At 50.8% G+C, this 8492-nt stretch overlaps 1 protein-coding gene across 1 annotated transcript in view; it reads left to right on the forward strand.

Moving 5' to 3' along the window:
- The first annotated feature begins 7217 nt into the window (after positions 1-7217).
- Positions 7218-8492, forward strand: part of SLCO2B1 (solute carrier organic anion transporter family member 2B1) — a 64930-nt gene continuing 63655 nt past the window's right edge. Inside the window, exon 1 of the mRNA XM_009276871.2 lies at positions 7218-7271. The gene's annotated coding sequence lies outside the window, so the exon portion shown is untranslated. The remainder of the gene's footprint in view (positions 7272-8492) is intronic.

Below are 8492 nucleotides of genomic sequence, written 5' to 3' on the forward strand. Positions count from 1 at the left end.
GATGATCTTAGAGGTCTTTTCCAACCTCAATGATTCTATGATTCTATGATTCTATGATTCATCCCTCTTTTCTACCCCTGTTAGGACTAACCCTATTTCTGCATGGGTCTAGGTCCTCATCCGAGTCCTGCTCCTTCCCTGCTCTCCCCGCTTGCTGCCTCTGCTCCTCGTTCAGGATTTATGGATGAAAGCCAGAGAGCCTCTGTGCAGAGAGTTGCTCATCATGCAACCCTCTCGCACCTCCACCGGCCCCCTTCTCCCCAACAAAGTCTGTGCTAGGGCAGAGCAATTTCAGGACGATTTTTGTTGTTACTGGGTTGTCCTGGTGAGGACATGGTAAAAAAAACCCCATCTTGAACCTGCGGTATTAGCTTTTTTTTGGAGAAACCCAGTTTGGAGTCTGCTGGAGACAATCTGCCCTTTCCTGTCCCCTGCATCCTTGCAGCATCGCTCTCCAGTTTCAGCGATATCCAGCTGGTGGCATCACGGAGAGCAAAATCCCCAAGCCCTTTTCTTCCCCCGAGGGTTTTCGTACGTCATTGATTTCATGGGCTGCATTTCTTCAGGGACGGTATCTCTCAGTCCCGCACGTTTTTAACTGAAATTCTCCCAGATGGACTTTCGTAATGTCAAAATGATTTTTTAAATTACTTTAGCCCAAACAGTGCGTCTCTCCTCGCTGGGTCATACGGCCTGGCTTTCCTTCCCAAGGACTTTGCCATTCTAGAAACCAACTACAATTCTTTCTCATCCCTTCAGCTTTGACTGGGTCTGGGCTTGGTGGGATTATATTTCAAAGGATAGGTGATAGTAAATATCTTCAAAAAAAAGAAAAAGGATACTGGTGAAAATGGGAAGAATGCAGTGCTCTATCAGGGCTGTAATAACATTTACTTACATAGCAATTTATTTAGCCTACTCTAGTAAAGACATAAAGTATTATAATTTAGATAACTTTGAGGGCTGATAAAGGCACAGTTCTTCTAAGGATTTCTGTGTATAAATTCCTGTAAAGTTTCACTTCAATAACAACTGCAAATTACAAACGCTTCCAAGAAGCAGGAACTTGTTCAATTATTAAGCATCCGGTGGTGCCCGCCTTGAACTCGCTGTGCAGTCTGGCTCAGTGACTAATTACTTTTCAGTAAGATCCTTCTTAGGAGAAACTCTGCCCCTCCTCATGGCATTGCTATCAGCACTCAGGTCATTAGAAGCAATTAAGACTAATTGTAAGCCTGCATGGACAGAAAGGCTTTAGGGAATGGCAGGAGATGGCAGGACCTTGCATCTCCCCATTAGATGTGGATCAAGATGCCCACAGTGGACGTGGTCGGGGGGCTGTTTCCCATACATTAAGCTTCAATAAATCTGCTGCCATCGTGAATGCCATTAATTAGTATCCATCCGCTGCCTCAGCAGAAAGACTGTGTGTTCAACGAAGGCGTTGCAAAGTACCTTCAGCATTTTAAAGCCATGCTGAAAGGACGGTGGGTGTAAGCGCTCACCCAGCTGACATCCTCGACCAAGGAAGGACCTTGTTTTCCACCATGCTCCGACTTGTATGACGTGCTTCATGAAAAAAAAAAAAGAAAGAAAATAGAAAACCAGGTGTTTCAGTGCATTCTTGCTATGTGCAGACTCACGTTTTAGCCACTTGCCTTTACATAATGCCATTAGGTCTCCTAATTAACACCTAGCACTCAGATGTAGCGAGGGGTGGAAATCTGGACCGGGCTGCGAAGCATCATGACTTGCAAGCTGGTTTTTTTTTCAAACTGAATTGCAAAAAGCATAGTGGCCTCTGTCCATAAATCGCAGTCTCTCTGACAGCACGTCCCCGAGGAGCGAAGTGCATTATAATAGACTTGAAACTCTCTGAGAAATGCATCTTGTGCAATTACGCAGCAACATAAATGCTCGGAGCTCAGGCAGCCTCCGAGTGCGGAGTTAATCCCCCACTGGAAAGTTTTCAAGTCAAAGCACATCCTTCAGGAAACATTATTCCTTCTGTGTTATTCATAAAAAACATTCTCATATTTTGAAAGATTTTCCGAGGCTACAGGCATCTCACACATCGCGGGTGATGCTGTCCCAAAATAGTCACGCCCAAGGGAGCGGGCTGGCAGTTTCGCAAGAACAGAATGGGGGAAAGCTGTATTTTTTCCCTTTCTTTTGCTTTTCTCCTCCTTACCCAAGGCAGGATTCCTCTCTGCCCCTTCCCAGCTGTTGCTGCAAATGTTGAAACCCCGCTGTGTCGCAATTTGCTCTCCCATGTGTCTCTGTAGCACTGCCCATTCATAAGAATTGAAATTTCAGTTGAATATATGCCTCGAAATTTCCCTCCTCTGCTGCTGTAGAAGAATTTCAGGATGAAGTTCATCAGCAGAATAACGAGGATACTTCTCACTGCATTTGCACAGCCCACGAGATTCCTCTTTCTTCAGGACAGGAAGGAAAGTCCCGTGGTTGAGGGACAGGAAAGGGAACCATGAGTTCAGCCTCTGTTTTTGTCTTTGGCTTTCCTCTTCTGAACTCAGCCTGCATCGACATCTGTGCTACGGTTGCTGACAGCTCTCGGCGCAACTCCTACATGCATTAAAAGGTGAGGCAGGGATTCAGGAAGCAGCCCCAAAATATATAGAAGCAAGGTGGCTAATTGCCACCGGTGGACTCCGGCCGCCCAGTTTAGATCCCAGCTCTGCAAACAATTTCTACAGAATTCAAAACATTTGCGTCTCGGATTTTGGCCGGCTCTCTGTAAGACGTCAGCAGAGCTCAGATGTCAAATCCCGGCCCTAATCCAGCTGTTTTTTCCTAACCCCACATGCAGAAAAGGATCAGCCTCAGCCCCACAAGTAGAGATGAGTCCCATTTCCAATGCAGGACGCTGAGCTGCTCCTTTGCAAACCCAGCTTAGCTCTTGGACCTAGAGCAGAGTTGGGGTAACCAGCAGAGCCTGGGCAGATACGGGCTTGCTAACGTGGCCTCTTCCAGGCTGGAAGCCCCAATTTATTCATCTGTGGACACTTAAAATCTCAGACACATGAAATTTTATAATCTCTTTGCACAAGATAAGTGCTGCTATCGTTTGCTGCAAACTGGTTTTAATTGTTCCAAGAAATAGTCCTTCCACCACGTCCTCCAGAGGATTTAACAGCATTGAACTGACTGTAATGAGATTGGTATAATTTCTTTTTATTAAAGCACTTCATGTAGCCCATTCAGGTTTTAGTCTCTGGGACTTCCTTAATGCTCGGTTTTCAGTAGGAATTATCCTTTTCATTTACACGGGATGCACTCAGGGTCTGTGTGTCCAAATATTTGAAGGTCAAAGGCTTGTAGTGACCTAAAAGCTGAAAGAACTGCAGGAAAGCTCTTGGTCAGAGAGTGGCAGCAGCAGGCAGGAGACGGCTCTGAGCTGGGAGCCACGGGGCTAGGGCACCAACAGGAACGCTTTCCTTCCGAGGAGTTCATGGGCTTTTTTCCTGCATCCCTTTCCCACATGATGCAATGCCAGTTCATATTGCTAATTCATGTATAGCTAGTTGATTTCCCGCAGCCCAAGGGGATGGCGGCTGTTGCACACCCCTTGCACAGGGGAGTGCGTGATGGCCACGGCCGGGCTGCGTGCACCCACTGTCCCGTGGCATCCATTAGCTTAGATCCAAATTCTTCTTCAGCTCTAATGCTTTGCAGGAAGCTGTTTGCGTCCTACAAGGGAAAAGACGGGTGAGCAGCCTTTGGGGCTGCGGGAGGAGCCTGTCTGACCGTGGAGATGCAACCCGGTGCTGTGCCATCGAGCAGCCGGCTTGGACCAGCGGGACAAGGGCGTTTTGCTGCAAGGAGACAATGCTCCTCTGCTTTCGAGGGTGCTCTGGCAAACACCCGGGTCCTGGGATGGAGCAGCAGCCTGCGCACTTGCCAAACTCGTGCCGGCTCACAGCAGCTAGAAATGAAGCGCTAAGGAAGAGCAGTCAATAGATGGTGCTCTTCTTTTGTGCAATATTGCAGTGTGATATTGCTGCTGAAAGGGGTGTCCACCTTTCCCTGCCGCTCTCTAGGCATGGGGGGTGAGGGTCCCCTCGTCCGGGCCATTTTGGGTGCCTGCCTCTTGCTCCTTTGCAGCTGGAGAGTCTCCTCTTCCCACCAGGTTATTCCCTCCTGTCAAGGAGCTCTGACCTCCCACCCCCAAATTAACCGCGTTTGGTGGGTCCTGGGGGGCTGTCTGTGCAGGCTGCACAGCCTCTCTGGAAAGAAAGGAGTCATGCAGCTGTAAAATATTAATAATACGTTTTTTAGATCTAATAATGCCTTCCTGAGTTATCGCAGAGCCTACGGGAGTTGATAAAGTTTATTTTCTCTGCACTGCATTATCTGCCTGATGCAGCCCTGTTTGGGAGGACAGCTCAGGGTCACTTGGGTGAAGAGTATTTTTGAACGCACTGATTTGGCTGTCTCCTACTTAGCAAAATGTATCTCTGCTGCTAGAGCTAATAAAGCGGTTGTTTAATTATTATTTAATGAGCTTGTGCAGGGAAAGCAGATAATCTTCCCTTCGGAAACATCAAGTCCCTCTGCCCGGCGTGCCCCGTTTCCCATGGCTGGTCTGTCCCATCCATCAGACCCCAACAAGAAATGCCAGGAGGAAAATATGGCTGTGCCTTTCTCGGCTGCTGCTGCACCGCAGCCCTGAGTTGGAAAATATCCCATTCGGAGTTTCCATCTGGGAGCTTGTTGTGGCTTTTGGGATGAAAAGAGAATGGGGAACCCACCAAAGGTCTCTCCATCTCCCCTGCTACCTTATATTCTCCTCGGACGTGACTTTGCAGCTGTCTGTGTCTCCAGGCTGCAGCATCATGAAATCCAAGTGTGAATTTGCCCTGGCAAACCCCACCTGTGTTTGGGCGCCCATTTGCAGCCGAGACAGCCCCGGACACCGATGTTCAGGGCAGCCGAGGCTGTGTACCCCCAGGCATCCTTGAGGAAGGCAGCGGGAAGGACCAGCAGCAGTGCCTGGGCAGGGTGCAGCATTTTGACCAAGTGGCAGCACCAGGTGAAGGGATGGACTCGTCCTCCAGAGCTTTTGAAATCCAGGTATTTGAAGAGGTTCAAAACAACCTGTTTGGTTGGGTTTCTGGAAAAAGATGCACACGTATGGCTTTTATGGAGACTATAAAGTGAACTTGCAAAAGTGTTTGCAGGATTAGGGTACATGATCCACTGAAAGAGCAGCAGCTCATAGAGTCTCATGGCATTTGGTCCTGAAAATGTTACCTCCAGAGACTGTGGGTTATCAAGCAAAGCAGTAAAACACTTTCAGCATTAATTGTCCAGACCCCGTACCTCATGCCAGCCTTGCTCTGCCCTCTTTATCCCATTGAAAGCTCAAGGGAGGCAACGATGGCTGCAGCAGTCCTGGAGTGCTACCAAACCTGGGCTCCCCTGGACCGAGGTCATGGCTGGGCCTCGGAGGATCCATAACTGAGGTTGCTCTGCTAAAACCTTTCCCTCCTTGACCTTTTTGCAAGCTACCAGGTCCCTGAGCAGCCTCTGGGCTTCCCACCACCATGGCACAGCGGCAGGAGGAGGGCGAGAGGGGAGGGAGCTGGAGAGGGACCGTCTTGCCAGTCCCACCTAAAAGCTTTTATAAATCGGGCTCTGCATCTGAGCTAGTCCATCTGCAGATGGTTGCAGAGAGGGTCACGGATTTTCTGAGCAGGGAAATGCAAGAGCAACGTTAGAGCGGACGGGGACAGCCAGGTTTCCCAGTAAACTGTGAGAATGCTGATTTTTGAAGCTGCAAAAGGCCAGCAGGGCTGGAGGTCTGAGGGATGGACATCCAGGGACCTGTTTTGAGAGAGGCAGTTTATGCTGCTCTCTGGAGCACCTGCAATATCTCCAGCCGTGTTTGGTGATGTTTCCATCACCTCCTTCTGCAGAGTTGACTGAGAAGAGCCTCCCGGGGTGGATCGAGCTCCCAAAGTGGGTAAGGTAAGGTGAGTGTCCTCCCCTGGGTGCTCGGACGTATTTCCAAGCCCGCAGGTTAAACACAGCCCCTCCAGCCAGCTCCCGCCGGGGACGGCATCCTCACACTTCATCCCCCTGCCTCCACCCAAAGATTGCGGGTGTCTCCCCAGCTGTGACGAGCTAAAGCCCGTCTTGCTTTGCCTCGCCGGCGATGCTCGGCGGCGGGTCCTGGTGACTCCCAGGTTGTACGACAACCTCCGCACCCCTGCTCACGCAAAAGGGACAACCCAGTTTTTCTTTGCCGATGCATTTCCAGAACAAGTTGGTAGCCCTGTCTGCTTTCACCCCACGCCTCCGTTCATGGTGTCTGAGTGCAGGCAGCAGCTCATCCCCCTCATCTCTCTGCAGCACGGAGACGGCCGGGGCCAGGGCCAGCTCCATCCATGGCACTGCGGGCACACACGGGTCACCGTCTCCAGCCAAGCCGGCAGCAGGTGGAGCAAACCCAGCAACCATGGGTGAGGAGGAGGAACACGCTCGAAGGACGGTGGGGCTGGGAAGGAGCCGTGCCAGCAGCCAGGCAGAGCATCCACCCGGGTCCAAGCAAGGAGAGGAGATCCCCGAGGCCCACCCGCAGCCGTCCCCTGCCTGCAACCCAAACACACAAAGGCACCAGAAGAATCCCAAAGGGAGAAATCCCGGGTTCCCCTTGACAGCTTTAGCTGGGGCTGCCTGCTCCTTAACTCCTCCGGTTCTTATCTGGAAATGCCTTACTGATTAGTGCAAAAAAGCAACGGGGAGAGTTATTGAAAAATAATTAATCCCAGGCTAACACCACAGCTTCGAAAGGTAAAGAAATAAATGCAGATAAAGCAGTTGGAATAACAGAAAATGAATGTAAGGAAAAGGGCTGGGAGGGATGGGACCCTTGCACGGGGGGGAGAGGAGACGGGAGCCAGAAGACGGAGCGAAAGCAAAGACCGGTTTGGACTGGGACAGCGTAAGCAGTTTGCAAAGCCCTGTATCAGCTGCCCGCATGGGCAGCTCTGTCATTTTTGGATTGCAACTTCAGAAGGAAAAAAAAAAACAAACAAACATTAAAAAAATCCTATTGAAAGAGATTGCAAAAGTTTTGGTTAAAATGTACATTGGCTCTTGAAATTGCAGCCTAAGCCCCACCTCCACACACCCATCCCCACCTCCAGGCTGGGAAGTAAAAGTAGTGAATGGCCCCAGCAGCCGCTGGCAGAGGAAAACTTTTGCTCCCAGCGCAGTGGGATTGGGATCGGGAGAGTCCTGAAATTGTGAGTATGGCAGCACCTGCCCGCTGCGAGGAGATGCTCAGGATAACTTCAGTACCGAGCTCGCTCAGGGTCTGCCTCTGGGCTGCAGGATGGGTTTAGGGTTCGGTAGATGTGAAGTTTCTCACGCTGCTTTTCCCTGTATTGTTTTGCAAGACTCCGTGAACCCGTTTGGCTCAGGAGCTGGATTTTCCCAGCAGCTTAAAAGCTAAAGGGGGGAAAAAAAAAGAGCAATTACAAATGTTCTGCACGCCTGTTCCGTGCCAGCTTTCTGCACATGTATTTTGTCGCTTCCTCTCTGCTTGCGCTTACTTATTTGAGTCTTGTTTTTTCCAGTAAGGCAGCTCCACTTATTTCTCCCTTTACAGGGAGTTTTCCCAACCCCTGAGGCTGCCACGGTTGGTTTCTCTTACAGTTTTGCTTCGTCTTTTATGGCAACGCCTCTTCTCACCCCAGGTCTTGCCGTGCTCGTGGGGAGGATGCCAGGCAGGCGTGGACCTGACCTGTGCCTGGGCTGGCACAGTGTCAGTGCCACACGGGGACCCTGGCCGGACCCAAGCTTCTCCGGCAGTGCCTTGCTTGGGAGAGGAACCGATTCAAGGCGGGATCACCGTGTTGGTCAGAAAAAGCTGATGTGACCTCCTGGCTCTGAGAAAAAAATTGGTGGCAGGGACCAGGAAAGGGTTAACGCCAGGGGGGAAAGCCTTTCTGCAGCTCTGCAGGCTGTGGGTGAAGATGCAAACAGCCCAGTGACCAGGGTGATGGGTTGCATCCCTCTTATTTGTTACGTGCATTTGCTGCTCAGGAGAGGTGCCGGCTTAGCCTGGGGACAAGCCCTGTGTTCAGGGCTGAGCTGCTGGTTCTGCCTGCTCCTGCCAGCGTCCTGCTGAGTTTTCCTTAGCTGGACCGGTCTCGGGTGAAGCAGGCTTCTTGGTTTCTCCTGGGTCTTGCAAATGGCGGAGCTGGTGTGTCCCTTAAACCGGCCAGTGCTTAAAGCCTTGGAGGTGGGCATATTCTCCCGGGAGTCAGCTGTGGCACCAGCCTGTCGTCCCTGAAAACCCTGATTTTTAACACTCGGAGGTGAGGTTAAACGCTGGAAGAAGGCGCTGTGCTTCGCCCAGCCCAGCTGATCACGCCTTGGCCATGCTTGTTGCTTCTGTCAGGTTTCAGCTGTAGTTTCCCTGGCGGGCATGGGGACAACAGGGCTGGCTGTGCTGGGACAGG

Source organism: Aptenodytes forsteri, unplaced genomic scaffold (assembly GCF_000699145.1).
Source record: "Aptenodytes forsteri isolate BGI_AS27 unplaced genomic scaffold, ASM69914v1 Scaffold459, whole genome shotgun sequence".
Classification (NCBI taxonomy): Eukaryota; Metazoa; Chordata; class Aves; order Sphenisciformes; family Spheniscidae; genus Aptenodytes; species Aptenodytes forsteri.